The sequence below is a fragment of the Erpetoichthys calabaricus genome, chromosome 9 (assembly GCF_900747795.2).
Source record: "Erpetoichthys calabaricus chromosome 9, fErpCal1.3, whole genome shotgun sequence".
Taxonomy (NCBI): domain Eukaryota; kingdom Metazoa; phylum Chordata; class Cladistia; order Polypteriformes; family Polypteridae; genus Erpetoichthys; species Erpetoichthys calabaricus.
The window spans coordinates 45674805-45694005 of NC_041402.2; the positions used below are offsets into that span (position 1 = coordinate 45674805).

The 19201-nt window shown below is 41.5% G+C and overlaps 3 protein-coding genes and 2 long non-coding RNA genes across 6 annotated transcripts in view; 3 read left to right on the forward strand and 2 right to left on the reverse strand.

Annotated features, from left to right (window-relative positions):
- Positions 1-19201, forward strand: part of LOC127529112 (uncharacterized) — a 740943-nt gene that overhangs the window by 378468 nt on the left and 343274 nt on the right. The gene's annotated exons all lie outside the window — the stretch shown is intronic.
- Positions 1-19201, forward strand: part of LOC114657567 (uncharacterized) — a 278049-nt gene that overhangs the window by 13074 nt on the left and 245774 nt on the right. The window lies entirely within an intron of this gene.
- Positions 1-19201, reverse strand: part of LOC127529120 (uncharacterized) — a 358163-nt gene that overhangs the window by 262 nt on the left and 338700 nt on the right. The gene's annotated exons all lie outside the window — the stretch shown is intronic.
- The window catches only part of LOC127529116 (uncharacterized), a 45366-nt gene continuing 26253 nt past the window's right edge, over positions 89-19201 (forward strand). The window contains exon 1 of the mRNA XM_051931658.1: positions 89-178. The gene's annotated coding sequence lies outside the window, so the exon portion shown is untranslated. The remainder of the gene's footprint in view (positions 179-19201) is intronic.
- The window catches only part of LOC127529122 (uncharacterized), a 100693-nt gene continuing 85003 nt past the window's right edge, over positions 3512-19201 (reverse strand). The window contains exon 2 of the long non-coding RNA XR_007935805.1: positions 3512-3595. This is a non-coding gene — a long non-coding RNA (uncharacterized LOC127529122). The remainder of the gene's footprint in view (positions 3596-19201) is intronic.

Here is a 19201-nt window from a genome sequence, read left to right on the forward strand (position 1 = left end):
CTTGTCCATACTCAAGTACTAATAACAGAATTTATACTTACATATCTCAAGATGGAAGACCATCTACAGGAGAGCATTGCCAACCAAGCTCAGTACCTTGTGGAGACAATTAACAATGCTGCTGAAAATGTAACTGACATCTCTTGTTTCACACAAGCTTTGCTTAGAGCATATAAAAGTATGATGGAAAACGTTGACTGCCATGTTGTAAAGATTACTAAGCTGATGACCAAGATGGAGAATCTTCCAGCAGAGGAAGTCTTTCTCTTGAAATTTCTAGAAGTTCTCCAAAAGTGCCTGAGGGAAGTCAATGAGCCGAAATATGGACAAGATATCACAAGTGTGGAGAAGAAGTGCTATGAGGTCTTGCTAACCACAGCAACCCATTCCTATAATGAGGAAGCTTACTCTGAATTGAACTGTAGACTTCTGAGGATTGTCCAGTCTGGTCTTTGGAAGCCAAATGAAGCTATGGATTTTATGTATGAATTGGTAAGCCGTTGCACTGATCCTGTCCTCCTCACAAACGTGCTCCATCTGATTGAAGTCTACCGTGTCCCTCCAACCTGGCAGGATGAAGATGGAAAGAAGATCAGTGACCACCTTGGTGCAGAGAATCAGTATGAAGAATTTGAAAAGGACTTGAGAAAAGAACCAGAAAAGTCGCCTGATACTGTTCTGGAGGAAATTAAAAAGTTGGGAAGCATTGACATTCAAACTCTTGACAAGGTGCGTTGCATTGTTTCGGGTGTCCAAAAAAGAATTGCTGCCCTCCAAGTGAGTGAATGTGACATACTTGAAGATATACCAAAAGGCTCCCTGAGTGTAAGTAAAAATGTGGAAGACCTTGAAAATATTTTATTCACTCTCTGCAAGGGAGTTTATAAAATGAATAAATATTTTCCAAGGGTGACGCAAATGGTCACCTGGTGTCTGCTGGCCCTGTCAGAATACAGCAAATTACTGGAGGTTGGCACCGGAGAAGGGAAATCTTGCATTATAGCCATGTTTGCAGCCATGCGAGTGTTGATGGGACAGCAAGTGGATGTTGTTTCTAGTTCTTCTGTGCTCTGTGAACGAGATGCAGAAGATTGGAGTCCCTTTTATACATTCTTCAACATTACAGTAGATACAAACACTAACAAAAATAAGGATGAAGAGCGAGTCATTTGTTACAAAGCTGATATTGTCTATGGGACTGTGGAGACCTTTGCAGCCGACTATCTACGGCAGACCTTTGAATTGAAACAGGTCAGAGGTAATCGTCAGTTTCAATGTATCATTGTAGATGAAGTGGATTCTTTGCTGCTGGATCGAGGAGTACAGCTCACTTACTTGTCAAGTGACATGATAAGCCTTCAGCACCTCAACACAATTTTGGCAATGATCTGGAGTGTGGTGAACCAACACGGTTTGGTTGCTACAGAGAGCAAAGTATTTATTCGAGGCCCACCTGTGCCCTTTTACAAAGGCATATTTGATTGTCTAAGTGGAGATGACTTGGGCCTAGAAGAACCAATTGACATTTTGGAAATTGCTGAAGAGAATGGCCTTGTTCCATCTGGATTTTCAGAGGAAGTAGGAGCCAGTGACAAAGACAAATTAACAGAAAAGCTCAAAACCATAACTCAGAGCACCATATTGGAATTTTTGCGTGTCTTGGAAGATTATGTTCCCTATCACTTTTCATCATATACTCAAGATGCAAATGGCATACTTCAACTGAGTACTGATGACAGCACTCCAGGACTTCCTTTCCTGGTTCTGGACAATGGACTCTGCTGTTTGCTTTCAGATTCTGACCAGCAACTCTGGGAGCCGGTTCGCAGTTATGTATTGGAACATCTTCAGTTCACACCCTGTACAAACAACCCTGAGAAACATAGCATTCCAGGCTTTCTGCGTGACCTAGTAGAAACAAAAATGGAGACGTGGGTAGAAAATGCATTTTTAGCAATTAAGCTGCAGCCAGACAGGGAATATGTTGTCAAAGGTGATTGTATCCTGCCAGTGGACTTCAAATCTACTGGCATTATTGAACTTAACAAGAAATGGGGAGATGGCCTTCAACAGTTTCTAGAAATGAAGCATCAGACAAAAATCAGTACCATGTCCACAATCACCAATTTCATCTCCAATGTCTCTTTCTTCAAGAAATATCAATACGAGATCTATGGCACAACAGGGACTCTGGGCACCGATGCAGATATTGAGTTTCTGTCCAAACTCTACCCAAATCTCACCACTTGCCGTATACCAACATTTAACAGAAGAAAGTTATTTGAGGTCCAAGGAGAGATGACAAAAACGTCAGAGGAATGGAGGAGAAAAATATGTGCTACAGTTCAGGAACAGATCTCTCCCAGTTCAACAGGAAAAGGCAGAGCTGCACTAGTGATATGTGAGAGCATCGGCCGAGCTATTGAAATTGAAAAGGCACTGACACCTTATGTGCATGGCCAGCTAAAGCTCTATATACGCAGTGACAATGATAATGCAAAAATTTTAGATGCAGAGTTGGCACCTGGTGATGTGATTGTTGCCACTAATTTGGCTGGCAGAGGAACAGACATCAAAGTGTCTGGAGATGTCAATAACAGTGGAGGACTCTTTGTGGTTCTCACCTTCCTTTCCCAGAATGAAAGAGTGGAACTTCAGGCTTTTGGCCGCACAGCTCGAAAGGGAAAGCCCGGCTCAGCACAGCTGATTACGTGCACTAACCATATGCCAGAATACCTCCGGGAAGCTAACACTCTTGGTGCAGTAAAAAGGATCAGAGATCAGGTCGCAAAGGCCCGGGTGTTGCACTACTTGGATGACGATCTTCCAGAAATTTTCTTACGAGAGGAGTTATTTTCCCGCTACTGTGAAATCTTACTGTCTGTCTACAATGAAATTGAGGATGTGGATGATGAGAAAGCAACTGTAGCTGTTCTAAATGAATACTGGGGAGTATGGCTGCAGCTGAAGTCCAAGCCAATACTGGAACTGAAGAGAGATGAGCTTTTTGCTGCTTTGGCTGATGATATTGCCAAGGCCAAGCAGCAGTCCAAATCTGATGAGTCTCCATGTTCTAGCATCTATCAATATATCCGATTTGGAAACAAAGAACTCTATGATGAGAAGTTTGAAGTCAGTGCCCGCTTGTTTGAAAAAAGCATGGCTCTTGATCCCTCTTGGGCTGCCATTGCCTTCTATAGCCATGCCTACTGCACAATAAAGCTGTCAAAAGACAACTACTTAAATCAAGCACTGGAAGATTTGGAAAAAGCAAAAGACTCTCTGGCCTATTTCAAAGAACAATGTGTGGTGACCTTGCAGTTGGTGAAGCTTGCTAACAAGTCCAAAGAGAGTGAAGAAACCACCAGATTCCAGAATCACATTATGACAAGATGCCAAGTGCTAGATTTCTTCAATAAAAATATTGAAGAAGCTGTGCAGAAGCTGAAAGAAATCCAAGGCAGGGGAAGGGATGCTGATGTTCAAGAAACTTCTGTTTTTGCCCTTGTCCCAGATGCACAATCTGAAGTTCACCAAGAACTGTATGAGTTTTACAAACTGGGCCTGGTCAACATCTATACTGTAAAAGAGAGACCTAGATTCTGTTGGGAAGGTCTGGTCATCTTCCTTCTGGGAGTCCTACAGCTTGTTGGAGGAATCATTCTTACGGCTGTCTCTTGTGGCACACTAGCCAATATTGGTATGGCACTGATTGGTGAAGGAATATCAGACTGCATCAGTGGTGCTGAAGCCATGATAACTGGAGAATTCAGCTGGGCATCGTGGGCCATTGAGAAAGCAATTTCTGTTGGCCTCTCCTTGATCAGCTTTGGAATCGGCAAGGTTATTGCCAAGGGTGCTAAAGCAACAATGACTGCAATCAAAGCCATAGGTAAGAATTTGAAAGCTTTGCCCAAAGTACTCAGCAAACAGATCAAGACTGGGCTTAAGCAGGCTCTAAAGGATAACATGAAGAATGTTCTTAAATATGCTGGAAAAGAGATTGCTGTTGAGCTTCTAGGTAAAGCGGAGGATAAAGCACTAGAAGCCATTGTAGAAGAGATTAAAAAGGCAGCCAAGGAAAATGCAACTCAAACAGTGCAGCAAAATATGAAACAAGAGCCATTAAAGCCTCTAGCTGACACTGTCGTTCTGTCCCACTTGAAGGATGGCATGCAAGTGAATGTGTTGCTGTCAGATACCATTAGTAAGGAGAAGATGAAGAAGATTTTTAAGGAAGTGGCAGACTCTGTGCTGCAAACAAATGAAGAGGGTCTGGAATGGCAGGAAAAACTGCATTCTTCACTGTTGAAGGTTCTAGGTAATGCCTCGGACGAGGCCAATGGAAAGCTTAAAATTGCCCTGGGTATCATCCAAGCAACCTATATGAGTGCCCTGGCTACAGATGCTGTAGCTTCAGTCACCATTATGTGCCAAGACTTTAACGGCAAATATTGTGACGATCTTGAGAAGATGGTTAAAGAGAAAGACATGGCAGCAAAAGCAGAAAACGTGGCACTGACCACTAGTGAGCGTGAAAGTTTAGATGCTTTTAAACAGGAGTTGGCAGCTGAAGTTGCAGGATCATTAGTGGAGGTGCTTACTTTGGTTTTCCAGCAGAAATTCTCCAATCATCTTATCAAATTTGCCCAAAATAAAGTAAATGGTAAAATTAACAAATATCTTGAAAATAAGTTGAAAGTGGATGCTGATACTTTCATAAAGTCTAAAGAAGTGTCCACTGACAATCCTGTAGATTACAAGAAAGATCTCTCACCCACTGCAGTAAAGATGCAGAAGGCAGTAAAAGCCTATGCTGCTGACATCCAAAATATCAAGAAAGTGGAAACTATAATTGACTTCCGTGTGTTAGCTGAGGTGACCGGAAAGCGGATTGTTATCTTGGCTCCAGATAATAAGGGTGACATGATGAAGATTCAAGCTTTGAATCCTAATATGAAAACCATCACTGGCACCATAAGAATAGTGTACCAAACCAAAAGTGAGCAGTATCCCAATGGTCGCTATGATGTGTACATTAAAGGGCAAGTTGTAACCGTACATGGTGAAGGAAAAGCCTTTATAGCAGTAGCCAGAGGGCTTGAACCTGAGGCTACAGAAACTAAGGTAACTGAAAAGGCCACGGAATTGAAAGCGCTGAGCTCCAAAACTCTCCTGGAAAATACTTCTGAGTGGGCTTTAGTCATTCAGCGTAAGAAATGGATAGATGAATTCCGAGGGGTAAGCATTAAACCTTAAAGTAGCACTATCCATGTAATCTGAGCAGAGCTAGTCATTATGGCTTAAATTCTAGCAAAGCAGCTTCAACCACAATCGATCCAAATCTGGTATCTCATTCAACAAGTAATGTTACTATAGTTTTGACAGGACATGCAGCAATTGATTTTTTTTTTTTAAATGGCCAATTCCAATAGGTTTGGTTTGTGAAATTTGCTTGTTTCATGGCACCATTTTTGCACTTGTCTTTTATAGTCAGAGCAAAGTAAGAACCAGCTGTCAACATCTTGGACTTTCTCAACTGTTACATATGACAAATATATAGTAGGTTTGAAATCCAGATTTTGCAAATGACATTGTGCCTTTTGATTTGTGAGTTGCTGTACTTATTACAAATGCTACCTGCTTTAACATGCCTCTTGGTTTTTGATGGTGTAAAATTGATAAATAAACAAAATATATGAAACAAATCATTGTTTTGAATCTTCTTTAAGAACATCTGCAGGGATAAGATGAATGTTTAGCAATTGCTAAGTCAGGTAAACTACTTATTGTTTCATATTGGGGAAATTCTAGCTAAATGTTACTTTTAATCCATCTCAACCAAGGGACAGGAGTTGTTGGGGAGTTTCCCACTTAATATGGCACAGGTTTTTCAGGGATGTGTGTATGCAGAAATCTGATCATTCCAAATCAGATTAGAGTTCCTTGCATTTGTAGTCCTAGATTGGATGTTTTTCATGGCCATGTAACATGAATGAGGAATCGTCCGATCAATTTGAGTGTTTTTACTTTTGTTTACATATGGGTGGTGTGCTTCTCTCCTAAGCAAGCACCAGCAGCATGACAAAACTGGATGAGAACTACAGCTGTGACAAGTCATGGTCTTGATACTGCTAGCTTCTTTCTTCTTATGTGGCTTGGCACGGCCATACTAGCAATAGCTACGAAAATGGCAGAAGCTAACCATTTGTGTGTGGTGGGTTTTTTAAAAATGTAAATAAGATTAAATGATGCCATGAAGGGATGCTCATGGTAAGCAGCAATGCTTAAGTGTCCTGGGACATTCTACTGACTCATTTGGCATCAAAGCCGAATTTTTGCCAAATTACAAAACCCTGCCAGCCTGTACCTTTAATACATGGCAGGATGGTTAAGTTTGGATACCATATCCAAACCCCTTCTAAATATCACAACCCAAACAAGATTTGTGAATCCAGGTGATATCGCCAATCTTTAGGCATTAAGTTTGAAATATCATATGTGTATTGTAGGCAGTGGTACTTGAAATTGTTTTAAATGGATTGGGGAATTTTAAAGAGTTGTAATCAAACAAACATCCAATTAACAAAGCTGAGGATGTGAAACCAGAATGTAGTTTTTAAAAAAAAAATTTAGAGCCATGTGTCAAAATGAGAAGAGTACATGTAGCCAGGGCTACAACTTAAGTGAACTGTAGTCATAGAGCAGAACATTTCAAACCAAAGTTTCAGAACATAACTTCATGCAAAGGTTAAACACCCCACCCCCCACCCCAACCCAACCCAAAAAAAAAAAAGCAAGGAAAAAACCTGGATCATATCTTCAAATTTGGATATTCAGGAAGTGCATGAGGCATGCAATAATGCTATGCATTGAACACTCCTGATCACCCGCTCCACAAATTGGAGAATCCTACAGATCATTGTCAACAAAAATTGTAACAGAATGCCATTGCGAGATGACTTGGTTCACTTTTAAAATATTACCACTAAATTTCTTGGTTAATAAAACCTCCTAAATGTTTCAGGTCTTTATAAAGACCTTTGAATAGTTAAGAATTAACCTGATCATGTCAGTGGCCTCCTCTTCCAATTCTAACCTGATAGGTGTGGTAAGTAGCATGGTCTTCTGCTGTTGTAGTCAGTCTGCATCAAGCTAAACCTCATTCATTCAGAGATGCTTCTGAATAGTTCTATTGTAAAGAGTTGCTATCTAAGCATTTCTGACTTTCCTGTTCTCTTGAACAAAGGCTCCCAGTACCACAATTTTTTTTTTTTTTTTTTTACCATGAGCAAGGAAAAAAGTTGAAGGTAGAGCAATGGCACCAAGAACCATAGCAGGATACCAAGAAGAGAAACAAAACAGAAGAGGAATAGTAACCATTCATAATTTTTGTAGATTTTAATATGCAAATGTTTAACAACTAAAGATACAGTACACACAGATAACCAGCAGACTCAAATTGTAGTATGCAATGCTTAAAGTAGTGAGTCTACATCCTGAATTCAAAAAGTGAGACCAAAGGGGCATCTGTTATATCTGCAGACAGATAGCTTTGGGACACTGAGCATAAATGCTTGATCTCCCTGTATTGTTAATCCTTGTAATCTTTAGTAGACCAGCATCTTGAAATATTATTGTGCAATCCAGTTTATTAGTAATGGAAAGTTCAGAAAGTTGAGCTTGGACATCTCCTTTTAATACTTTATAAGTAACAAGGAGGGTTTTGAAATTTACTCTACACAGACTTCCAGTTATGCTTAAAGACTTAAGAACTAGAGTTATGTGGTCATACTTTCAAGTTCTTGTAATAATTCCTGCAGCAGCATTTTCAATAAACTGGAAGCTGCATATAGAAAGATTTGAACAGCCATTAAGCACACCATCACTCAAAAGTCTTTTCTCTCTCTCTCTCTGTGTATATATATAATATAATTTATTCTGCAGCAGGACAACGACCCCAAACATACAGCCAAAGTCATTAAGAACTATCTTCAGCGTAAAGAAGAACAAGAAGTCCTGGAAGTGATGGTATGGCCCCCACAGAGCCCTGATCTCAACATCATAGAGTGTGTCTGGGATTACATGAAGAGACAGAAGGATGTGAGGAAGCCTACATCCACAGAAGATCTGTGGTTAGTTCTCCAAGATGTCTGGAACAACCTACCAGCCGAGTTCCTTCAAAAACTGTGTGCAAGTGTACCTAGAAGAATTGATGCTGTTTTGAAGGCAAAGGGTGGTCACACCAAATATTGATTTGATTTAGATTTCTCTTTTGTTCATTCACTGCATTTTGTTGATTGATGAAAATAAATGATTAACACTTCCATTTTTGAAAGCATTCTTTGTTTACAGCATTTTTTCACACCTGCCTAAAACTTTTGCACAGTACTGTGTATATATATATATATATATATATATATATATATATATATATATATATATATATATATATATATATATATATATATATATATATTGTGAAGGACAGCCGGGTCTCATGCCCAGCAGGGACGCCCCTACTGCATCTGTTCCGGGGGAGCTACCATGGACAGCTCAATACCTCCCCCGGGACGCTTGCTGGCAGCCCCCCTGGCAGACGATGATTCCCCAACCGGGCGCATGGCTCCATGGGATATGGAGCCTGGTTGGGGGCTCGGATGGCCGCCAGGGGGAGCTGCATGGACTTTGCAGCCCGGCTGGTCAATTCCTCAGCCCCACCCGGAAATGCAATTAGGCCCAGGTGATCAAGCACCTGGAATACTTCCGGGTGGGGTATAAAAAAGGCCAGCCACCACCACTCGGGAGAGCGAGAGTCGGGAAGAGGAGGGCTAAGCCTGAGGAGGAGTGGTGCTGCCAGAAGGATTGTTGCTGTGGTGAGAATAGTGCTTGTGTGGGACTGTGTATTGCCTGTGGGTCACGGGGAAGACGTGCGCACACGGGTGAAGAAAATAAAACGTGTGTGTTTAAGACATACAGGGTCTGTTTGTCTGTGCCTGGGGACTGGTCTTTTACAATATATATAGATAGATAGATAGATATATAGATAGATAGATAGATAGATAGATAGATAGATAGATAGATAGATAGATAGATAGATAGATAGATAGATAGATAGATAGATAGATAGATAGATAGATAGATAGATAGATAGATAGATAGATAGATAGATAGATAGATAGATAGATAGATAGATAGATAGATAGATAGATAGATACTTTATTAATCCCAATGGGAAATTCACATTCTTCAGCAGCAGCATACTGATACAATAAATAATATTAAATTAAAGAATGAAAATAATGCAGGTGAAAAAACAGACAATAACGATGTATAATGTTAAATGTTAATGTTTACCCCCCCCCCCCCCCCCGATGGAATTAAACAGTCGCATAGTTTGGGGGAGGAACGATCTCCTCAATCTGTCAGTGGAGCAGGACAGTGACAGCAGTCTGTCGCTGAAGTTGCTCTTCTGTCTGGAGATGATACTATTAAGTGGATGCAGTGGATTCTCCATAATTGATAGGAGCCTGCTGAGAGCCCTTCGCTCTGCCACAGATGTTAAACTGTCCAGCTCCATGCCAACAATAGAGCTTGCCTTCCTCACCAGTTTGTCCAGGTGTGAGGCGTCTTTCCTCTTAATGCTGCCTCCCCAGCACACCACTGCGTAGAAGATGGCGCTCGCCACAACTGTCTGATAGAACATCTGCAGCATCTTATTGCAGATGTTGAAGTACGCCAGCCTTCTAAGGTAGTATAACCGGCTCTGTCCTTTCTTGCACAGCGCATCAGTATTGGCAGTCCAGTCTAATTTATCATCCAGCTGCACTCCCAGATATTTATAGGTCTGCACCATCTGCACACAGTCACCTTTGATGATCACTAGGTCTATGAGGGGTCTGGGCCTCCTAAAATCCACCACCAGCTCTTTGGTTTTGCTGGTGTTCAGGTGTAGGTGGTTTGAGTCGCACCATTTAACAAAGTCATTGATTAGGTCCCTATACTCCTCCTCCAGCCCATTCCTGATGCAGCCCACGATAGCAGTGTCATCAGCGAACTTTTGCACATGGCAGGACTCCGAGTTGTATTGGAAGTCCAATGTATATAGGCTGAACAGGACCGGAGAAAGTACAGTCCCCTGTGGTGCTCCTGTGTTGCTGACCACAATGTCAGACGTGCAGTTCCCAAGACGCACATACTGAGGTCTGTCTTTACGATAGTCCACGATCCATGCCACTAGGTATGAATCTAATCCCATCTCTGTCAGCTTGTCCCTAAGGAGCAGAGGTTGGATTGTGTTGAAGGCGCTAGAGAAGTCTAGAAACATAATTCTTACAGCACCACTGCCTCTGTCCAAGTGAGAGAGGGATCGGTGTAGCATATAGTCATATGAAAAAGTTTGGGAACCCCTCTCAGCCTGCATAATAATTTACTGTACTTTCAGCAAAAAAAGATAACAGTGGTGGTATGTCTTTCATTTCCTAGGAACATCTGAATACTTGGGTGTTTTCTGAACAAAGATTTTTAGTGAAGCAGTATTTAGTTGTATGAAATTAAATCAAATGTGAAAAACTGGTTGTGCAAAAATGTGGGTACCCTTGTAATGTTGCTGATTTGAATGCCTGTCACTGCTCAATGCTGATTACTTGCAACATCAAATTGGTTGTATTAGCTCATTAAGCCTTGAACCTCATAGACAGGTGTGTCCAATCATGAGAAAAGGTACTTAAGGTGGTCAATTGCAAGTTGTGCTTCCCTTTGACTCTCCTCTGAAGAGTGACAACATGGGATACTCAAAGCAATTCTCAAAAGATCTGAAAACAAAGATTGTTCTGTCTCATGGTTTAGGGGAATGCTCCAAAAAGCTATCTCAGAGATTTAAACTGTCAGTTTCAACTGTAAAGAATGTAATCAGGAAATGGAAGGCCACAGGCACAGTTACTGTTAAACCCAGGTCTGGCAGGCCAAGAAAAATACAGGAGCGGGATATGCACAGGATTGTGAGAATGGTTACAGACAACCCACAGATCATCTCCAAAGACCTGCAAGAACATCTTGCTGGAAATGGTGTATCTGTACATTGTTCTACAAATTCAGCACAATTTGCAGAAAGAACATCTGTATGGCAGGGTGATGAGAAAGAAGTCCTTTCTGCACTCACACCACAAACAGTCGCTTGTTGTATGCAAATGTTCATTTAGACAGTCAGATTCATTTTGGAACAAAGTGCTTTGGACTGATGAGACAAAAATTGAGTTATTTGGTTATAACAAAAAGTGCTTTGCATGGCGGAAGAACAACACCGCATTCCAAGAAAAACATCTGCTACCTACTGTCAAATTTGGTGGAGGTTCCATCATGCTGTGGGGCTGTGTGGCTGCTTCAGGGAATGGGGCCCTTGTTAAAGTCGTAGGTCGGATGAATTCAACCCAATTTCAACAAATTATTCAGGATAATGTTCAAGCATCAGTCACAAAGTTGAAGTTGCATAGGGGTTGGATATTCCAACAAGACAATGACCCAAAACACAGTTCGAAATCTACAAAGGCATTCATGCAGAGGGAGAAGTACAATATTCTGGAATGGCCGTCACAGTCCCCTGAATTGAATTTTCTCCGAAAATCTATGGGATGATTTGAAGCAGGCTTTCCATGCTCGGCAGCCATCAAATTTAACTGAACTGGAAAGATTTTGTATGGAAGAATGGTCAAAAATACCTCCATCTAGAATCCAGACACTCATCAAAGGCTATAGGAGACGTCTAGAGGCTGTTATATTTGCAAAAGGATGCTCAACTATGTATTGAAGTAATATCACTGTTGGGGTGCCCAGATTTATGCACCTTTTGTTATGATGTATATTGCATATTTTCTGTTAATCCATTTAACTTAATGTCACTGCTGAAATACTACTGTTTCCATAAGGCATGTCATATAATAAAAGGAAGTTGCTACTTTGAAAGCTCAGCCAATGATAAACAAAAATCCAAAGAGTTAAGAGGGGTTCCCAAACTTTTTCGTATGACTTGTGGTATAGGGCCAGCAGTTTATCCCGGCCAATACCCCCAAGCTGCCAGATGGAGCCCTCCCTGCAATATGGCGGTACTCAGAGTTCCAGCAGGGCATCATGGACCTTGGAGTTTTAATTCACAGCCCTGCTGGATACCGTGGGGGCCGCCAGGGGACGCTGCAGGGAGGCTCAGTGACTTATACTTTCTGTATAGCCCGGAAGTACTTCCCAGTAATGGAAATGGAAGAAATGACGTACTTCCGGGCTGAAGAAAAGGAGCAATTCCGGGTCAAGTACTATAAAAGGACTGTGGGAAATCCCAGCAGTGAGCCGAGTTCGGAGGAAGGGTGACTGAGCTGCTGGGAATGGAGGATTGGTTATTGTGATTGTGTATTATTGATTATTATTGGAGTATTGTGGAGTGGAGGTGCTTTGTGCACTTTATTATTATAATAAATTCATTCTTGGACTTTTATCTGGTGTCTGATGCATTGTCTGAGGGTACAAGGGGACGACAGCGCCCCCTATCTGTCACAGTGGAGTAGTCAGCAGGATTCTCTGGCCGTTGTTTTGGCAGAGGACCTGAAAAAATTTCTGTGGACAGAAACCCCAAGAAGACAGCATCACGACACGCAGAGAAAAATTGCCAGAACCCACGATTACCAAGTCCGTCATGGGGAAGTAGAAGGCTAAGCAGAGCTGCAGCCCACGTGCAGGTCCCACACTCGTCATGGCCGACGCTCAAGAGGAGCTACGGAGCGACTACATGGGTCAGGAAAGGCCTCCGGAGGAAAAAGACTACCACCACGAGGTATGTGCCGGGGATTTAATTGATAACATCTTTAAAACAACACATTTTGTCCCGTGCACATACCTCAAAGAAGTCCATCTAGAGGCTCTGTGGGAGGCAGAAGACAAACCCGACGGTGTTGGTGCACTCTCTGTCAAGCAGATAAGCCAGAAGGATTTCCATATGTCGGGTGCCGGCAAGGGACACGTGACCTACCCCGTGGGATTCTGGGAAGGAGAAGGTCCACATCCCACTGCTTTCGACTTCAAACAAGAAGCGATGCACTTGGTCTTTCCGAAGGGGAAGGGGGAGGCGAGCAAAGCACCGCTTACCCCACAAAAAGGTAATGAGGTCCGGGAAATGACTGATCGGTCCGCCGATAAATTGAGAAAGGCGGATCGCAGTCAGCCAAAGGCGGCACCGCGGGCCTCAGAGAAGAACTCCAATTCCCAGACAGCGGTGCGCAGCCCAACCAAGCACTTGCTGGGAGCGGGTGTGCTCATTGGCTCCCGGCCGGAAGGTAGGGCTAATGATGGCTCAAGCCTGCCTTCGACCGATTTAAATAATAATATGGATGTGCGTGAGCTGGAAAAATTACTTCAGCCAATGCAAAGTTTCTTACAGATTGTGTCAACAATAAAGACGATTGTTGAGGAGCTGGGAGCAGTGGCAGGAGCGCCTTTAAGAAAGGTGGATGATTACCAGCAGCGGTTTGGTCGGGAGCCTCCCGTATTAATTAATTCAGTGGTACAGGTAAGTGACACCCATACCGTACAGAATAAAGGGACGCAGAGTGAAACGGGCCCGTGATTGATTAGTAGCGGGTGCCAAGTAACCTCGAGCCCTACAAAACACGCTTGTGTTATTACCGTGTGTTCTGGGGAAAGAGGGATCGAACCGGAGAAGCTGAACAGTGCTACCTCTCGGTACGATGCGATGCTAAAGAAACCAACACTGGTTGTTCATAAATCCAAAGGGGTCCAAACAGTAAAGGGTCTCTCTCTGGCAAATAGAGAGACTCAGACTGTGGACAAGCCCCAGATTAAAAAGGAGATCCCAAAAGAGAAACGGGGGTCTCCTGATAAAGTAGAGAAGGGAGCTGAGAGCGCAGGTGCGGCTGTGGAACCCTCCTCAGTGGATAAAGGGGCGGAGCCAGAATTTCCAAGATGCTTTCAGTCTCGCAGGGAGGAAGGCGGCAGTGTAATTAATGTCGCCGGCCAGGACACATATGGCGGAATTGTCCAAGGAAAAGGACTAATATATATGATGTTCCCCCTAGGTTCTCCCGGGATTATTTTCCAGGACAAAGCCAAGAGGCTCCTCCTGGAGGAAGTTGACCCTCGCGGGACTTTATGCTTCACCCCACTGGGCTTCGCTGAGGGGGAAGAACTGTGGTATAGGACTGGCAGTTTATCCCAGCCAATACCCCCAAGCCGCCAGATGGAGGCCTCCCTGCAACATGGAGGTGCCCCGAATTCCAGCAGGGCATTATCGACCATGGAGTTTTAATTCACAGCCCTGCTGGATACCGTGGGGGCCGCCAGGGGCCGCTGCAGGGAAGCTCAGGGACTTATACTTTCCGTATAGCATGGAAGTGCTTCCCAGTAATGGAAATGGAAGAAATAATGTACTTCTGGGCTGAAGAAAAGAAGGAGATTTCATCTGATCCGGGTCAAGTACTATAAAAGGACTGTGGGAAATACCAGCAGTGAGCCGAGTTGGGAGGAAGGGTGACTGAGCTGTGGGAGTGGAGGATTGGTTATTGTGATTGTGTATTATTGATTATTATTAGAGTATTGTGGAGTGGAGGTGCTTTGTGCACTTTATTATTATAATAAATTCATTCTTGGACTTTTATCTGGTGTCTGGCGCATTGTCTGAGGGTACAAGGGGAGGACAGCGCCCCCTATCTGTCACAGACTGTATATTGTAAAATCCAACATCTGTATGTCTGCCCTCTTTTCACGAGAGAACTACTTAATGGATTTAGATCATTTTTTTTCTCTAATTTGCTTGAACATTCCGGTTGAATTTGTAACTTCTATCATCGCACTTAAGATCATAGTTTGCTTACAGGAGCAATTCATTTTTGCTAATCCAAGATAAAAACTGCGGGTCTAGGGGAGGGGGAAGTGTGATGTCAGGAGTGGGGAGCCAGGTGGAGCCCTCCTCACTCACTCGCCAGCCTCCATTTGAATCAGTCTACCTCCGGCTACATTTATCCTGTTTGTTTATTGATTATTAAAGTTTGTCCTGTTTCACTACTACACGGGCGGAGCTAGTTTGGTATAAACAAAGCTATAGCTGGGTTTGTGTATGCGTGAAAATTTAATATTATGTTTTCTAATGATAGTTCCTAATGGAAGTATGTAAAATGGAAACCAAGGTCTCAGTGCTGAGCTCTGCAGTATGCCATATTTAACTTCTAGAGATTATAATGACAGAGCACTCAACACATTTCAATGCATACTGAAATTGATCTGATAAACATGAACTAAACCCTGCAGGGACAGTGCATGAGAGACCAACTTTCTTTCAACTTTTGTAATGGTGTTACAGCTGTGCTTAAATCTAACAACATAATTAGTGTGGAACTTCCTTCAATTATGAATATTAGAATATTGTTTACATTTTAGGTTGGTGCCTTTTTGTGTACTGTAACAAGGGTGTAAGCCAGACCACAATTTCTGGAAAATAAATTATGACGTGTAAGGTGATAATGAAGCTGTGTTGAAACTACTATTTCCTAGTATTTAAGAATGAAAAGATACATTTGAAATAGATCCGTAATTGTTGTGTGTAAGTCTATACAGATTTTTTACAGATAGTGTCACATAACTAACACTTTGTCTGCATTAAGATCTGCACTGTTAAGTAGTTTTCTCAAGACAGGGGCAGGTAGTATTAATTTACAAATAAAAATTTTGACTTCTTTTTCTGTTATCAAGTTAAAATTACCAAAGTGTTTTGCACAAGGAGAGACAGGAGAAATCTGGGATCATATATTGTCAATTTTATCATTCAAGAAGCTCATAAAGTTTGCACTTCTAAATAATAATTCATTACATTTATATAGCGCTTTTCTCAGTACTCAAAGCGCTATCCACACAGGGAGGAACCGAACCCACAAAGCAGCAGCACTACCACTGCGCCACCTGTTATTTTGCATTGCAGTTCCCACTTGTTAGATTAGCACCTGCTCTAGTACATGACAATTATTATTGCTGTTATGTATTACTATAGAATGAAAGTCAGAAGAGTCTATTAAGAGAGCTTTTTATACATTTTAACAGACTCTGGCCATGCAATTTGGAAGACATTCAGCTTTGTTGCTCTCCACTTATAATCTAGTTTTTGGATTTGTAATTTTAAGAACTGAAGTACCTAAACCAGAGTATTTTATGCACTTTAATCATTTGCTTTAAGGGGAGCTGGGGTATCCAAAACCTCCTTCAAAGTTGCATTAAAATTTGATGTTAGTGGATTTAAGTTGTTTTTAACAATTCTGCTTCAATTTCTCAATATATCTACGAATTTTGATGCAGAGCTACAATGTAGATGTGGCACTGTCCTTATTTTAAGTGTATTGTTAAGGACAAATCAAACCTAATTATGTAGTGATCATGAATGTCTTCATTTAGTGAAGCAATAATTATATTTTGAATCTCAACTCTATAAGAAATAATTAAATTCAAGGTGTGGTTATGATTGAGCTGGCCATTAAAAATTTGGCAAAATCCACGACTTTAACAAACAAGTAAAACATTTCAAGTCAAGTGATTCTATTTATATAGTACATTTAATAAATACATAAATTGTAATAAACTGCTATACAGCAGACCAAAATATACAAGTTTACAGATGAATGAAATATGCTAATGGAAAAGAGAATAAAAACAATATGCAACACATTGAAAAAAAATGAACAAAATACCAATCTAAACAAATAGTAAAGAATAAATATAAATAACCAGTAAACACAAGCCAAGCCAAGATCTAAGTCCTCATCAAGATTTCAAAGTGTTCATGTAGATTGGGATAATCTTACTTGTTAGGGAATTGCATCCCACAGCCTGAGTGAGGCAACATCAAAAGACTGATCACTTTTGGACTTTAGATGTGACCGTGGAATAAACGGCAATTGTTGGTTTGATGACCTAAGACACCTTGGGAGAGTGTAAGACTGTAGACGATCTGAGATGCACTGTGGAACCAAACCACATAGGGTTTTAAAAACAAATACCAAAACTTTAGGCTGGATTCTAAATTTTACTGGTAGTGTTGTGTGGCCAGTAATTGGAAAATATGTTTCTTTTTCTTTGTCCATGTTAAAAGGCTAGCCGCAGCATTTAAAACAAGATGGTGGCAGTGTATGGAAGTTTATGGCACTCCCAGGTACAGAGAACTACAAAAGTCCAGTCTAGATGTGATGAATGCATGCTTGACTGTTTCGAGGTCCCTAGGTGAGGGACATGATTTGGAAAAAAACTCCCCTGCACAACTGCACTTATTTGTTTGTCAGATTTCAATGAACTGTCAAAGATAATAGCAGAATTCTTAATATGTGGGCTGAGATACACAAACAGGGGTCCAAAGGTCATTGTGAAATTAAATCTGCAGATGCCTCAGTCTGGGCATTTCATCAGTGATGTTCCAGTGGTCATCAAGTGTTTCGAGTCTTTCAGCATCATAAACTCTCCTCCAGGTGCCCCGACCATGGTTGATCAGACCCCAGCATTTCTCCAGACAGCTAGCTATTCTGACCCCATGCCTCTCCTCTCTGGAGCCATACCCATCTTGAGGCTCTCTCTGTCTCTTCAATGGTACTTCAGATGGCTCTCCTCTTACTCTCTCCTTTGATGCCCAAACTGCTAAAGGCTTTGACCAAAGAATGGGCCACAAATGGCCTGCACCAGACCTCCACTGGGAGACACTTTCCTCTCTCTCTTTCACCATCCTGACTGCTTATAGATGCTGACCAGTTCCACATACTTGGAGAACTTCCTTTCAAAGGCGTCATCCAAATGTTCATCCCATGGAACTGTTAGTTCCAGAAGAATAACTTGCTTGGTGGATTCAGACACCAGGACAATGTCTACTCACAGGGTGGTGGCTGCAATGTGGCCGTCCGAGGTCCACCAGTAACTGCCAGTCTCTTGCTGATGCCAGGATGCCTGCCAAAGATGATCTTTTGGTGGGATCTGGCTGCTTTCCTGCTCTTTCAAAGGTGATGGTCTTCTTGGGGGGTTGGCACTGCTTTTCCCGCTCAAATCCTATGCTGATTGCTTTAGCGATGGTCTTCAGGACCTGATCCTGCCTCCATTGATGTCTTCCCTCTCCAAGTGCCCTTGTACAGCTGCTGAGTAATCAAGTAAGACTAAAACCACATTGTATCCACTGTTGACTGTGGGAAAAATCAAGGAGTCCTGATTCAGCACTGTGCTGAGGCCTTAAACCTGGAACTTATGCATGATACTATTACGCTGGAGATAACTAAGCTAAGAAAAAATGACTTTTTCAGAACCTTTGAAAGAAAAGGAAAATTAGAAAATGGTTTGTAGTTACTTGGAAATTTCTCATTTAGCAATGGCTGAAACACTGAACGTTTTAAACAAGAATTAACAATGCCATTTGCTAATGAGGAATTTATTATACCCAATATAATGAAGCCAATGGTTGTCGGGACTTTTTTTTTAAAAAGTGAGCAGGCACAATATCAAGGGAGCACAGTAATGACTTAATTTGAGAAACTATCTTACAGCTGAAAAAGAGACACAGGCTCAAACTGAAGAAGGGAAAAAGATGACAGAGGTAACACAGAAGAACTGAATGGCGGTGGGAATACAGGTCAAGATTTTATTAATTTTGTCAGTGAAGAATTTTGAAAAATGCAGATGTTTCAGTGGTAACCTCACTAAGACCTGTAGTAGACGGACTGAACAGTATATTGATTGAAAAGAATTTTAGCCTTATAAGAATTTTTATCAATTATTACCAATGAAGGGAATGGCAGATTCCAGGAGTTTAGTCCAGTATCATAATCCAGTTTCGTTGTACTACTAATTCAGTAAAACATAAAATAAGAGTAACAAAAACTGAGAGCAGTAGAAGCAGCCATTCACTGTAGCATACGGTCAACCGGAAGAAGTGGCTAAAAACTGCTAAAAGTGTCAGTTTCCATATTAATGGGTATATTAAAAGAAATATGCAACACCACATGATCATAAATAATACCAAAATTAGATAAAAGGCTGCCAAATTGTGTCATAAACAATGTATATAGCTTTGAGGTTCTGTAGACAAGCACTACAATTGTGAATCAGCCTTAATCTCAAAGGATGCAAATTCAATTACATTTTTAGAAACAGTTTGCAGTTTCTCATAAAGAATTATCTATGAAGG